This window comes from Eschrichtius robustus, chromosome 1, assembly GCF_028021215.1.
Source record: "Eschrichtius robustus isolate mEscRob2 chromosome 1, mEscRob2.pri, whole genome shotgun sequence".
Classification (NCBI taxonomy): Eukaryota; Metazoa; Chordata; class Mammalia; order Artiodactyla; family Eschrichtiidae; genus Eschrichtius; species Eschrichtius robustus.
The window spans coordinates 145,846,506-145,859,974 of NC_090824.1; the positions used below are offsets into that span (position 1 = coordinate 145,846,506).

At 54.6% G+C, this 13,469-nt stretch overlaps 7 non-coding genes across 7 annotated transcripts; all 7 read left to right on the forward strand.

Moving 5' to 3' along the window:
- The first annotated feature begins 825 nt into the window (after positions 1–825).
- LOC137752891 (small nucleolar RNA SNORD116) lies at positions 826–917 on the forward strand. The gene has a single exon (XR_011071316.1). It is a non-coding gene; the product is annotated as a small nucleolar RNA SNORD116 (small nucleolar RNA).
- A 2,458-nt stretch (positions 918–3,375) lies between these two features.
- Positions 3,376–3,467, forward strand: LOC137752035 (small nucleolar RNA SNORD116). Its single transcript, XR_011071029.1, has one exon. It is a non-coding gene; the product is annotated as a small nucleolar RNA SNORD116 (small nucleolar RNA).
- A 389-nt stretch (positions 3,468–3,856) lies between these two features.
- LOC137778451 (small nucleolar RNA SNORD116) lies at positions 3,857–3,948 on the forward strand. Its single transcript, XR_011076894.1, has one exon. It is a non-coding gene; the product is annotated as a small nucleolar RNA SNORD116 (small nucleolar RNA).
- Positions 3,949–6,356: 2,408 nt separating this feature from the next.
- On the forward strand, positions 6,357–6,448 carry LOC137752896 (small nucleolar RNA SNORD116). Its single transcript, XR_011071317.1, has one exon. It is a non-coding gene; the product is annotated as a small nucleolar RNA SNORD116 (small nucleolar RNA).
- Positions 6,449–8,906: 2,458 nt separating this feature from the next.
- LOC137751990 (small nucleolar RNA SNORD116) lies at positions 8,907–8,998 on the forward strand. The gene has a single exon (XR_011071016.1). It is a non-coding gene; the product is annotated as a small nucleolar RNA SNORD116 (small nucleolar RNA).
- A 389-nt stretch (positions 8,999–9,387) lies between these two features.
- LOC137778459 (small nucleolar RNA SNORD116) lies at positions 9,388–9,479 on the forward strand. Its single transcript, XR_011076896.1, has one exon. It is a non-coding gene; the product is annotated as a small nucleolar RNA SNORD116 (small nucleolar RNA).
- Positions 9,480–11,887: 2,408 nt separating this feature from the next.
- On the forward strand, positions 11,888–11,979 carry LOC137752902 (small nucleolar RNA SNORD116). The gene has a single exon (XR_011071318.1). It is a non-coding gene; the product is annotated as a small nucleolar RNA SNORD116 (small nucleolar RNA).
- The last annotated feature ends 1,490 nt before the right edge of the window (positions 11,980–13,469 follow it).

The window sequence follows — 13,469 nt, forward strand, 5'->3', positions numbered from 1 at the left end:
TGGAAGATCTCTCGCCTTGAGGGTGTGTCCACTGTGTGGAATCATAAGTGCCAAGGGCGTGTTTGTCGCCAAAGAGGGCACTTGCTCTTAGGCTGAGGGGGCCCAGTTGTCCTGAGGGTGTCTCAGGGGATCAGGAAGACATCGTTTTGCTGTGATGCGGGGCAGATTGCTCAGGAGAGGAATTTCAGGGCCCGAGACCAGGGTGTTGTTGGCCGGCGGCGCTCTTTGTCCTGATGGCCGCATGCTCTGAAGGCGCCTGTGCCACGATGCTTTCACGTTTGGGTGCGTACACACAGGCAAGACGGACAGCAAATGAAATGTTGAGGAGAGATAGAACACACATCACTGGGTGGTATCGACCTGTCCCTCGCTGCGCCCGTGCACCCTCCTCAAGCCTGCGTGTGTTCTCTCACCCGAGCCAGGTGGAATGCCAGGGAAAGAATGCTAGCAGCAGCCTGGGGCCATCCGTATAATCCCTGATACCCGTTGAAAGGAGGACGGCGTGGCAAGGCGAGGCCAGGCGAAGGAGTCTCGGATGGGTCCTGGCGTGCATTCCATGAGGATCCTGCTTTAACCCTTGTTGCGGTAAGGGACACTTCTTTGCTTAACCTAAAGGTTTGGCGACGGGAACGTGTGCACCGGGGCTACACCCTCACCTTCTGGTAATTTCTCGGGGAACACGAGCTTTCATGCCCTGAGAACTGGCTGCATTTCCTGACTCATGGCTCGGCTCTGGTCACTTCTGTACGCTGATATGATTCAGCTCGCTGGCCGTCCCATGGTGGAATCTGCAACTTTGCATGTCCAACGTTTGAGCCCGAGTTTGGATCGATGATGACTCCCACAAATGCATTCCTTGGAAATCTGAACAAAATGAGTGAAAAATCCCTACCGTCTCCTCTTTGGAACTGAGGTCCAGCACGTGGCTCCCAAAAGGAAAGTAGGGAGAGGTTCACATTGCATTTGCGGCTGTGGGTGTCCACAGCCACGTTGTTCAAGTTGAGGGTTGTGGTCATCTCATGGGGAGAAGAGCCATTGGGAAAGGAGCCTGGGATGCCAATGCAGGTGGGAAGGCTTGGGACAGCTTGCCGTCTCTTTGTTCCTTGGTCTAGCCAGGACTGCTGTCCCCTGTCACGGTTCAGCATGCAGGTAGGAGAGGAAGCGTGCGCCATTGCTGGTTCTGCCACCTGCGCTTGTGTTCTACAGGCTGCCCCCACCTGCTGGTCATTGCCGTGTGGCCTCAAAGAAACAGAAGTCTGTAGGCTCAGGGTCAGAACAGGATTCCAGGCCTAGGCCAGGCTTCTTTGTCATGTTCTGCTTGGGAGACCATATGCAATTTAGGTTTCTCCTGATGAGGGGAGAAATCAAATGGGCCAGTGTTCCTGGGAGTTTAGGCAATCTGATGGCTCCTCCTCGGGTTGTGTCCTGCTTGTGTGTGCTGTGTGAAGGGGCTGGAAAATGCCTTAGTCAAGCTTGGTCACGGCAAGCTTCCTTGGTGAGGGGTGGCTCTGGCATCTTGCCGTGACACGTTGGGATCCCGGTGGAGAGAGAGTAAGGCAAGGCGAGTGAAAGAGACACGTGAGATTGCTGACTAAGCCCACAGGTTTATTGGTGGGTGGATAGATCGACGGTGGCCATGGGGTCCCCGGAACACATTTGGGATTCCCTCAGGAGCATCTGGAGGCACGTGTAGGGAGAGAATACGGGAGCACCTTTGTGGACTGTCCCGCCTCTTTCCTCTCCTTGGTCGATTTGCTTCATGGCGGGTCCTTGTCCAGCGAAAGGTTGCCTTCATGGCACAGTATGGTGTCTTCTCATGGGGGCCGATTTAGAGGCCTTGGGGTGTTTTGTCCCTGTCTGGCCACGTTCCCCCTGTGTTGAAGATGTGAAGGTGTTCCTGAGGACAGCCAAGCATCATTTCTATACTCGGCCCACATAGCGTTCCCTGAGGATTGGAGCTCTACTAGGAGGTCATTGGGCGCAACCATGCAGAAACAAGGGAGTCGGTTGCCAAGGAAAGGCTACAGTTTTAAGGGCAGGAGAGGATGTGTGGTGTGGGTGTCATTTTTCCTGCCACCCGCTGGTGCGTCGAGACTGTGGTATCCGGCGAGCCTGGCCACAGGCCAGACAAATCATACCGGTTCAAGTGTCTAGGCTGTTGTCTGGGTTCTCTCGTTGCATGGCTGTGGGTAACAAGTTGCTTGTAGAGTACCTGGGCCTCACGGTTTCCCCAATGTCACGTCACTGATGGGCCCAGAGTGTGAAAGTGCCAGACACCACTGCAAGTTACACCATTGTTGCAAGGGTTTCCCCGCCGCGTTGAGCATCGGAATGGTTCCCGTGCCATTAGCTTTGTGTGTTGGCTAAGGGTAGGTTGCCAGTCTTGGCAGCAGGCCAGGAAGTATGGCTACAGGTGAATCTCCATTATTCAGTCCAGGAGTTCCTCTGGTGCGATTTGTCACCGGTCCCTACAAGCTGCTTTTGTTGGAGGTCGTGACATTTGTCCAAGGGTCGTTCCCTTGTGGAAGATCTCAGGGACCACATTTCCCCTTGAGGCTGAGTCCATTGTGTGGAAGCGTATGCGCCAGGAGTGGTTTGGTTCCCCAGAGGGCAGTGGCTCTTACGCTGAGTAATCCCATTTCCCCTGAGGGCGTCTCAGCGGTTCAGGATGACATCCCTATGCTGTGTCGGTGGGGAGGCGGCTCAGGCGGGGAAGTTCAAGGCCCATACCAGGGGTTTGATGGACGGCCGTGCTCTTTGTGTTGATGCCCGTGCACTCTGAAGGCATCTGTGCCATGATGCATTCACGTTTGGCTGTGGACACACAGACATGATGGGCTGCAAATGAAATGTTGAGGTGAGATATAGCGCACATCGCAGCGCACTTCGCTGGGCAGTATCACCCTTTGCCTCTGTGCCCCCGTTCACTTTTCGCAAACATCCCTGTGTTCTGTCACACTGAGGCAGGTGGTGGAGTGCCCGGGAACAAACACCTGCAGCAGCATGGGGCCCTCTGTATAGTCCATGAAACCTGGCGAAGTGAGGACAGTGCGGCAAGTTGAGGCAAGTCGAGGCAAAAGAGTCTCAGAGTGATTTTGGCGTGAAGTACTTGAGGATCCTCGTAGGAACCTTGTGGTGGTGAGTGGAAATTCTTTGCAGAAACCTAGATGTTTGGCCACGGGGACTTGTGCCCTGAGACTACACCCTCACCTTCTTGGCTCCTCCAGTGGCACCCCAGATCCGATGCCATGATCCTTAGCTCCATTGGCAGCCCCGTGGGTCGGCTCTGGCCGCTCCTGACTGCTGACATGATTGAGATCGTTGGCTGCCCTGCGGTGGAGCCTGCAACTTTGAACGTGCAGCCTTTGAGCAGGTGGATTGATGATGACTCCCATAAATGCACTGCTTGGAACTCTGAACCAATGAATGGGTCTCAGGTTTCTCCGCGGTCATGTCACTGACAATCCCAGGGGCGAAAATACAATGCGCCAGGGCAAGTTACCCAGTTGCTGCAAGGGTTTGCCCTGCCAGTTTGGGCATTGGAATATCTCCAATGCCAATAGCTTTCTGTACGACCCAAGGGCATCGCTTCTGGCTTGACAAGGTTCGTGGTAGAAACCTTGTGGGGGTAAATGGAACTTCTTTGAAGAAACCTAGATGTTTGGCCACGGGGACTTGTGCGGCGAGACTACCCCGTCACATTCCGGGCTCTTCCTGGGGAACCCGAGCTCCAATGCCCTGAGACTTGGGTGCACTTTCTGCCCCGTGGCTCGAGTCTGGCCGCTCCCTACTGCTGAGAGGTTTTAGCTTGCTGACAATCCGCGACTTTGCACGTCCAGCCTTTGAGCAGCTGCGTGGATCGATGATGACTCCCATAAATGCATTCCTTCAAAATCTAAACAAAATGAATGAGCAATACCTACCATCTTCTCATCCTAACTGAGGTCCAGCACGTGGCTCCCAAAGGAAAATTAGGGAGAGGTCCATGTCGCATTTGCTACTGTGGGCGTGTGCAGCAACATTGTTCAAGTTGAGGGTGGCGGGCTTCTCGTGCAGAAAGAGCCATGTGGAAAGGAGCCTGGGATGTCCATCTACATGGGAAGGCTAAGGACAACTTGATGTCTCTGGGCACCTGAGTCTAGCCAAAACTGCTATATCCTGCCGCGGTCTGTATGCAGGTATGAAATGAAGCGTGAGCCACTGGTACTCCTCTGGCTTCCCCTCGAGATCTACAGGCCACCCTCGAGCTCAGGTCGTTGCCTTGTTCCCGCAAGGAAGCAGAAGTCTCTGCACTCAGGGTCAGAGAAGGAGTCCTGGCCAGGCCAGGCTTCTATGTCATGTTCAGCTTGGGAGGTGGGATGTAGTTTACATTTGCCCTGATGGTCAGGGCAAATCAAATGGGCCACCGTCCCACAGATTTGGGCGACGCTGCTGGCTCCTCCTTGGGTTGTGTCCTGCTTGTGTGTTGTGTGTGGAGAGGTTGGAAAATGCCTTAGGCAATTCCAGGGGATATCAAGCTACTTAGGTGAGGGGTGGATTCGTCTGGATCCTGGTGGAGAGAGGAAGGCAAGGCGAGTGGGAAATACACGTGAGAGTGTTGGCTAAGCCCACAGGCTTACTGTTGGGTGGATAGATGTTCGGTGGATATAGGGTTCCCAGAACTCTTTTGGGATATCTTCAGGAGCATTTGGAGTCCCGTGTAGGGAAGGAACACAGGTGCACATTCATGGACCATCCCAACCTTTTCCTCTCCTTTCTCAATGTGCTTCACGGCGGGTCCTTGTTCCACTGAATGGTGCCTTCACGGCACAGTATGGTGTCTTCTCACTGGGCCCGATTTGGAGCCGTTGGGATGTTTTGTCCCTGTGTGGCCTCCTTGCCCCTATGTTGAGGATGTTAAGGTGTTCCTTCGGACAGCCCAGCGTCATTGCTATGCCCAGTCGGCATAGCATTCCCTGAGGTTTGGAGCTCTTCCCGGAGGTCTTTGGGCCCAACCATGCAGAAAGAAGCGAGTTGGCTGCCAAGGAAATGCTACAGGTTTAAGGGCTGGAGTGAATGTGTGCTGCAGGGGTCATTTTGTCCTGCCGCCTTCTGGTGCTGCGAGCCTGTGATCTCCAGCATGCATGGCTTCAAGCCAGAGAAGTCATGCCTGTTCAAGTGTCCAGGATGTCGGAGGCGTTCCCTCATTGCACGGCTGTGGGTGACACGTTGGTTCTGGAGGACCAGGGTCTCATGGTTTCTCCAAGGTCTAGTCCTTGAAGGGAAGAAAGACAATGTGCAAGGTGGTACAATAAGATACCCAGTTGCTGCAAGGGTTTGCCCCGCCACTTTGGGCATTGGAATGGCTCCCTTGCCATTAGCTTTGGTTGCGGTCCTAAGAAGTTCCTCTGGCTTGGCAGGAGACCAGGAAGTATGCCTGCTGGTGAGTCTCCCTTGATCAGTCCAGGGGTTCCTCAGGTGCCCTTTGTCACGGGTCCCTACGAGCCGCTTTTGATGGAGGTCGTCATATTCGGCCAAGGGCCCTTCCCTTGTGGAAGATCTCTCGCCTTGAGGGTGTGTCCACTGTGTGGAATCATAAGTGCCAAGGGCGTGTTTGTTGCCAAAGAGGGCACTTGCTCTTAGGCTGAGGGGGCCCAGTTGTCCTGAGGGTGTCTCAGGGGATCAGGAAGACATCGTTTTGCTGTGATGCGGGGCAGATTGCTCAGGAGAGGAATTTCAGGGCCCGAGACCAGGGTGTTGTTGGCCGGCGGCGCTCTTTGTCCTGATGGCCGCATGCTCTGAAGGCGCCTGAGCCACGATGCTTTCACGTTTGGGTGCGTACACACAGGCAAGACGGACAGCAAATGAAATGTTGAGGAGAGATAGAACACACATCACTGGGTGGTATCGACCTGTCCCTCGCTGCGCCCGTGCACCCTCCTCAAGCCTGCGTGTGTTCTCTCACCCGAGCCAGGTGGAATGCCAGGGAAAGAATGCTAGCAGCAGCCTGGGGCCATCCGTATAATCCCTGATACCCGTTGAAAGGAGGACGGCGTGGCAAGGCGAGGCCAGGCGAAGGAGTCTCGGATGGGTCCTGGCGTGCATTCCATGAGGATCCTGCTTTAACCCTTGTTGCGGTAAGGGACACTTCTTTGCTTAACCTAAAGGTTTGGCGACGGGAACGTGTGCACCGGGGCTACACCCTCACCTTCTGGTAATTTCTCGGGGAACACGAGCTTTCATGCCCTGAGAACTGGCTGCATTTCCTGAACCATGGCTCGGCTCTGGCCACTTCTGTACGCTGATATGATTCAGCTCGCTGGCCGTCCCATGGTGGAATCTGCAACTTTGCATGTCCAACGTTTGAGCCCGAGTTTGGATCGATGATGACTCCCACAAATGCATTCCTTGGAAATCTGAACAAAATGAGTGAAAAATCCCTACCGTCTCCTCTTTGGAACTGAGGTCCAGCACGTGGCTCCCAAAAGGAAAGTAGGGAGAGGTTCACATTGCATTTGCGGCTGTGGGTGTCCACAGCCACGTTGTTCAAGTTGAGGGTTGTGGTCATCTCATGGGGAGAAGAGCCATTGGGAAAGGAGCCTGGGATGCCAATGCAGGTGGGAAGGCTTGGGACAGCTTGCCGTCTCTTTGTTCCTTGGTCTAGCCAGGACTGCTGTCCCCTGTCACGGTTCAGCATGCAGGTAGGAGAGGAAGCGTGCGCCATTGCTGGTTCTGCCAGCTGCGCTTGTGTTCTACAGGCTGCCCCCACCTGCTGGTCATTGCCGTGTGGCCTCAAAGAAACAGAAGTCTGTAGGCTCAGGGTCAGAACAGGATTCCAGGCCTAGGCCAGGCTTCTTTGTCATGTTCTGCTTGGGAGACCATATGCAATTTAGGTTTCTCCTGATGAGGGGAGAAATCAAATGGGCCAGTGTTCCTGGGAGTTTAGGCAATCTGATGGCTCCTCCTCGGGTTGTGTCCTGCTTGTGTGTGCTGTGAGAAGGGGCTGGAAAATGCCTTAGTCAAGCTTGGTCATGGCAAGCTTCCTTGGTGAGGGGTGGCTCTGGCATCTTGCCGTGACACGTTGGGATCCCGGTGGAGAGAGAGTAAGGCAAGGCGAGTGAAAGAGACACGTGAGATTGCTGACTAAGCCCACAGGTTTATTGGTGGGTGGATAGATCGACGGTGGCCATGGGGTCCCCGGAACACATTTGGGATTCCCTCAGGAGCATCTGGAGGCACGTGTAGGGAGAGAATACGGGAGCACCTTTGTGGACTGTCCCGCCTCTTTCCTCTCCTTGGTCGATTTGCTTCATGGCGGGTCCTTGTCCAGCGAAAGGTTGCCTTCATGGCACAGTATGGTGTCTTCTCATGGGGGCCGATTTAGAGGCCTTGGGGTGTTTTGTCCCTGTCTGGCCACGTTCCCCCTGTGTTGAAGATGTGAAGGTGTTCCTGAGGACAGCCAAGCATCATTTCTATACTCGGCCCACATAGAGTTCCCTGAGGATTGGAGCTCTACTAGGAGGTCATTGGGCGCAACCATGCAGAAACAAGGGAGTCGGTTGCCAAGGAAAGGCTACAGTGTTAAGGGCAGGAGAGGATGTGTGGTGTGGGTGTCATTTTTCCTGCCACCCGCTGGTGCGTCGAGACTGTGGTATCCGGCGAGCCTGGCCACAGGCCAGACAAATCATACCGGTTCAAGTATCTGGGCTGTTGTCTGGGTTCTCTCGTTGCATGGCTGTGGGTAACAAGTTGCTTGTAGAGTACCTGGGCCTCACGGTTTCCCCAATGTCACGTCACTGATGGGCCCAGAGTGTGAAAGTGCCAGACACCACTGCAAGTTACACCATTGCTGCAAGGGTTTCCCCGCCGCGTTGAGCATCGGAATGGTTCCCGTGCCATTAGCTTTGTGTGTGGGCTAAGGGTAGGTTGCCAGTCTTGGCAGCAGGCCAGGAAGTATGGCTACAGGTGAATCTCCATTATTCAGTCCAGGAGTTCCTCTGGTGCGTTTTGTCACCGGTCCCTACAAGCTGCTTTTGTTGGAGGTCGTGACATTTGGCCAAGGGTCGTTCCCTTGTGGAAGATCTCAGGGACCACATTTCCCCTTGAGGCTGAGTCCATTGTGTGGAAGCGTATGCGCCAGGAGTGGTTTGGTTCCCCAGAGGGCAGTGGCTCTTACGCTGAGTAATCCCATTTCCCCTGAGGGTGTCTCAGCGGTTCAGGATGACATCCCTATGCTCTGTCGGTGGGGAGGCGGCTCAGGCGGGGAAGTTCAAGGCCCATACCAGGGGTTTGATGGACGGCCGTGCTCTTTGTGTTGATGCCCGTGCACTCTGAAGGCATCTGTGCCATGATGCATTCACGTTTGGCTGTGGACACACAGACATGATGGGCTGCAAATGAAATGTTGAGGTGAGATATAGCGCACATCGCAGCGCACTTCGCTGGGCGGTATCACCCTTTGCCTCTGTGCCCCCGTTCACTTTTCGCAAACATCCCTGTGTTCTGTCACACTGAGGCAGGTGGTGGAGTGCCCGGGAACAAACACCTGCAGCAGCATGGGGCCCTCTGTATAGTCCATGAAACCTGGCGAAGTGAGGACAGTGCGGCAAGTTGAGGCAAGTCGAGGCAAAAGAGTCTCAGAGTGATTTTGGCGTGAAGTACTTGAGGATCCTCGTAGGAACCTTGTGGTGGTGAGTGGAAATTCTTTGCAGAAACCTAGATGTTTGGCCACGGGGACTTGTGCCCTGAGACTACACCCTCACCTTCTTGGCTCCTCCAGTGGCACCCCAGATCCGATGCCATGATCCTTAGCTCCATTGGCAGCCCCGTGGGTCGGCTCTGGCCGCTCCTGACTGCTGACATGATTGAGATCGTTGGCTGCCCTGCGGTGGAGCCTGCAACTTTGAACGTGCAGCCTTTGAGCAGGTGGATTGATGATGACTCCCATAAATGCACTGCTTGGAACTCTGAACCAATGAATGGGTCTCAGGTTTCTCCGCGGTCATGTCACTGACAGTCCCGGGGGCGAAAATACAATGCGCCAGGGCAAGTTACCCAGTTGCTGCAAGGGTTTGCCCTGCCAGTTTGGGCATTGGAATATCTCCAATGCCAATAGCTTTCTGTACGACCCAAGGGCATCGCCTCTGGCTTGACAAGGTTCGTGGTAGAAACCTTGTGGGGGTAAACGGAACTTCTTTGAAGAAACCTAGATGTTTGGCCACGGGGACTTGTGCGGCGAGACTACCCCGTCACATTCCGGGCTCTTCCTGGGGAACCCGAGCTCCAATGCCCTGAGACTTGGGTGCACTTTCTGCCCCGTGGCTCGAGTCTGGCCGCTCCCTACTGCTGAGAGGTTTTAGCTTGCTGACAATCCGCGACTTTGCACGTCCAGCCTTTGAGCAGCTGCGTGGATCGATGATGACTCCCATAAATGCATTCCTTCAAAATCTAAACAAAATGAATGAGCAATACCTACCATCTTCTCATCCTAACTGAGGTCCAGCACGTGGCTCCCAAAGGAAAATTAGGGAGAGGTCCATGTCGCATTTGCTACTGTGGGCGTGTGCAGCAACATTGTTCAAGTTGAGGGTGGCGGGCTTCTCGTGCAGAAAGAGCCATGTGGAAAGGAGCCTGGGATGTCCATCTACATGGGAAGGCTAAGGACAACTTGATGTCTCTGGGCACCTGAGTCTAGCCAAAACTGCTATATCCTGCCGCGGTCTGTATGCAGGTATGAAAGGAAGCGTGAGCCACTGGTACTCCTCTGGCTTCCCCTCGAGATCTACAGGCCACCCTCGAGCTCAGGTCGTTGCCTTGTTCCCGCAAGGAAGCAGAAGTCTCTGCACTCAGGGTCAGAGAAGGAGTCCTGGCCAGGCCAGGCTTCTATGTCATGTTCAGCTTGGGAGGTGGGATGTAGTTTACATTTGCCCTGATGGTCAGGGCAAATCAAATGGGCCACCGTCCCACAGATTTGGGCGACGCTGCTGGCTCCTCCTTGGGTTGTGTCCTGCTTGTGTGTTGTGTGTGGAGAGGTTGGAAAATGCCTTAGGCAATTCCAGGGGATATCAAGCTACTTAGGTGAGGGGTGGATTCGTCTGGATCCTGGTGGAGAGAGGAAGGCAAGGCGAGTGGGAAATACACGTGAGAGTGTTGGCTAAGCCCACAGGCTTACTGTTGGGTGGATAGATGTTCGGTGGACATAGGGTTCCCAGAACTCTTTTGGGATATCTTCAGGAGCATTTGGAGTCCCGTGTAGGGAAGGAACACAGGTGCACATTCATGGACCATCCCAACCTTTTCCTCTCCTTTCTCAATGTGCTTCACGGCGGGTCCTTGTTCCACTGAATGGTGCCTTCACGGCACAGTATGGTGTCTTCTCACTGGGCCCGATTTGGAGCCGTTGGGATGTTTTGTCCCTGTGTGGCCTCCTTGCCCCTATGTTGAGGATGTTAAGGTGTTCCTTCGGACAGCCCAGCGTCATTGCTATGCCCAGTCGGCATAGCATTCCCTGAGGTTTGGAGCTCTTCCCGGAGGTCTTTGGGCCCAACCATGCAGAAAGAAGCGAGTTGGCTGCCAAGGAAATGCTACAGGTTTAAGGGCTGGAGTGAATGTGTGCTGCAGGGGTCATTTTGTCCTGCCGCCTTCTGGTGCTGCGAGCCTGTGATCTCCAGCATGCATGGCTTCAAGCCAGAGAAGTCATGCCGGTTCAAGTGTCCAGGATGTCGGAGGCGTTCCCTCATTGCACGGCTGTGGGTGACACGTTGGTTCTGGAGGACCAGGGTCTCATGGTTTCTCCAAGGTCTAGTCCTTGAAGGGAAGAAAGACAATGTGCAAGGTGGTACAATAAGATACCCAGTTGCTGCAAGGGTTTGCCCCGCCACTTTGGGCATTGGAATGGCTCCCTTGCCATTAGCTTTGGTTGCGGTCCTAAGAAGTTCCTCTGGCTTGGCAGGAGACCAGGAAGTATGCCTGCTGGTGAGTCTCCCTTGATCAGTCCAGGGGTTCCTCAGGTGCCCTTTGTCACGGGTCCCTACGAGCCGCTTTTGATGGAGGTCGTCATATTCGGCCAAGGGCCCTTCCCTTGTGGAAGATCTCTCGCCTTGAGGGTGTGTCCACTGTGTGGAATCATAAGTGCCAAGGGCGTGTTTGTTGCCAAAGAGGGCACTTGCTCTTAGGCTGAGGGGGCCCAGTTGTCCTGAGGGTGTCTCAGGGGATCAGGAAGACATCGTTTTGCTGTGATGCGGGGCAGATTGCTCAGGAGAGGAATTTCAGGGCCCGAGACCAGGGTGTTGTTGGCCGGCGGCGCTCTTTGTCCTGATGGCCGCATGCTCTGAAGGCGCCTGTGCCACGATGCTTTCACGTTTGGGTGCGTACACACAGGCAAGACGGACAGCAAATGAAATGTTGAGGAGAGATAGAACACACATCACTGGGTGGTATCGACCTGTCCCTCGCTGCGCCCGTGCACCCTCCTCAAGCCTGCGTGTGTTCTCTCACCCGAGCCAGGTGGAATGCCAGGGAAAGAATGCTAGCAGCAGCCTGGGGCCATCCGTATAATCCCTGATACCCGTTGAAAGGAGGACGGCGTGGCAAGGCGAGGCCAGGCGAAGGAGTCTCGGATGGGTCCTGGCGTGCATTCCATGAGGATCCTGCTTTAACCCTTGTTGCGGTAAGGGACACTTCTTTGCTTAACCTAAAGGTTTGGCGACGGGAACGTGTGCACCGGGGCTACACCCTCACCTTCTGGTAATTTCTCGGGGAACACGAGCTTTCATGCCCTGAGAACTGGCTGCATTTCCTGAACCATGGCTCGGCTCTGGCCACTTCTGTACGCTGATATGATTCAGCTCGCTGGCCGTCCCATGGTGGAATCTGCAACTTTGCATGTCCAACGTTTGAGCCCGAGTTTGGATCGATGATGACTCCCACAAATGCATTCCTTGGAAATCTGAACAAAATGAGTGAAAAATCCCTACCGTCTCCTCTTTGGAACTGAGGTCCAGCACGTGGCTCCCAAAAGGAAAGTAGGGAGAGGTTCACATTGCATTTGCGGCTGTGGGTGTCCACAGCCACGTTGTTCAAGTTGAGGGTTGTGGTCATCTCATGGGGAGAAGAGCCATTGGGAAAGGAGCCTGGGATGCCAATGCAGGTGGGAAGGCTTGGGACAGCTTGCCGTCTCTTTGTTCCTTGGTCTAGCCAGGACTGCTGTCCCCTGTCACGGTTCAGCATGCAGGTAGGAGAGGAAGCGTGCACCATTGCTGGTTCTGCCAGCTGCGCTTGTGTTCTACAGGCTGCCCCCACCTGCTGGTCATTGCCGTGTGGCCAAAAAGAAACAGAAGTCTGTAGGCTCAGGGTCAGAACAGGATTCCAGGCCTAGGCCAGGCTTCTTTGTCATGTTCTGCTTGGGAGACCATATGCAATTTAGGTTTCTCCTGATGAGGGGAGAAATCAAATGGGCCAGTGTTCCTGGGAGTTTAGGCAATCTGATGGCTCCTCCTCGGGTTGTGTCCTGCTTGTGTGTGCTGTGAGAAGGGGCTGGAAAATGCCTTAGTCAAGCTTGGTCACGGCAAGCTTCCTTGGTGAGGGGTGGCTCTGGCATCTTGCCGTGACACGTTGGGATCCCGGTGGAGAGAGAGTAAGGCAAGGCGAGTGAAAGAGACACGTGAGATTGCTGACTAAGCCCACAGGTTTATTGGTGGGTGGATAGATCGACGGTGGCCATGGGGTCCCCGGAACACATTTGGGATTCCCTCAGGAGCATCTGGAGGCACGTGTAGGGAGAGAATACGGGAGCACCTTTGTGGACTGTCCCGCCTCTTTCCTCTCCTTGGTCGATTTGCTTCATGGCGGGTCCTTGTCCAGCGAAAGGTTGCCTTCATGGCACAGTATGGTGTCTTCTCATGGGGGCCGATTTGGAGGCCTTGGGGTATTTTGTCCCTGTCTGGCCACGTTCCCCCTGTGTTGAAGATGTGAAGGTGTTCCTGAGGACAGCCAAGCATCATTTCTATACTCGGCCCACATAGAGTTCCCTGAGGATTGGAGCTCTACTAGGAGGTCATTGGGCGCAACCATGCAGAAACAAGGGAGTCGGTTGCCAAGGAAAGGCTACAGTTTTAAGGGCAGGAGAGGATGTGTGGTGTGGGTGTCATTTTTCCTGCCACCCGCTGGTGCGTCGAGACTGTGGTATCCGGCGAGCCTGGCCACAGGCCAGACAAATCATACCGGTTCAAGTATCTGGGCTGTTGTCTGGGTTCTCTCGTTGCATGGCTGTGGGTAACAAGTTGCTTGTAGAGTACCTGGGCCTCACGGTTTCCCCAATGTCACGTCACTGATGGGCCCAGAGTGTGAAAGTGCCAGACACCACTGCAAGTTACACCATTGCTGCCAGGGTTTCCCCGCCGCGTTGAGCATCGGAATGGTTCCCGTGCCATTAGCTTTGTGTGTGGGCTAAGGGTAGGTTGCCAGTCTTGGCAGCAGGCCAGGAAGTATGG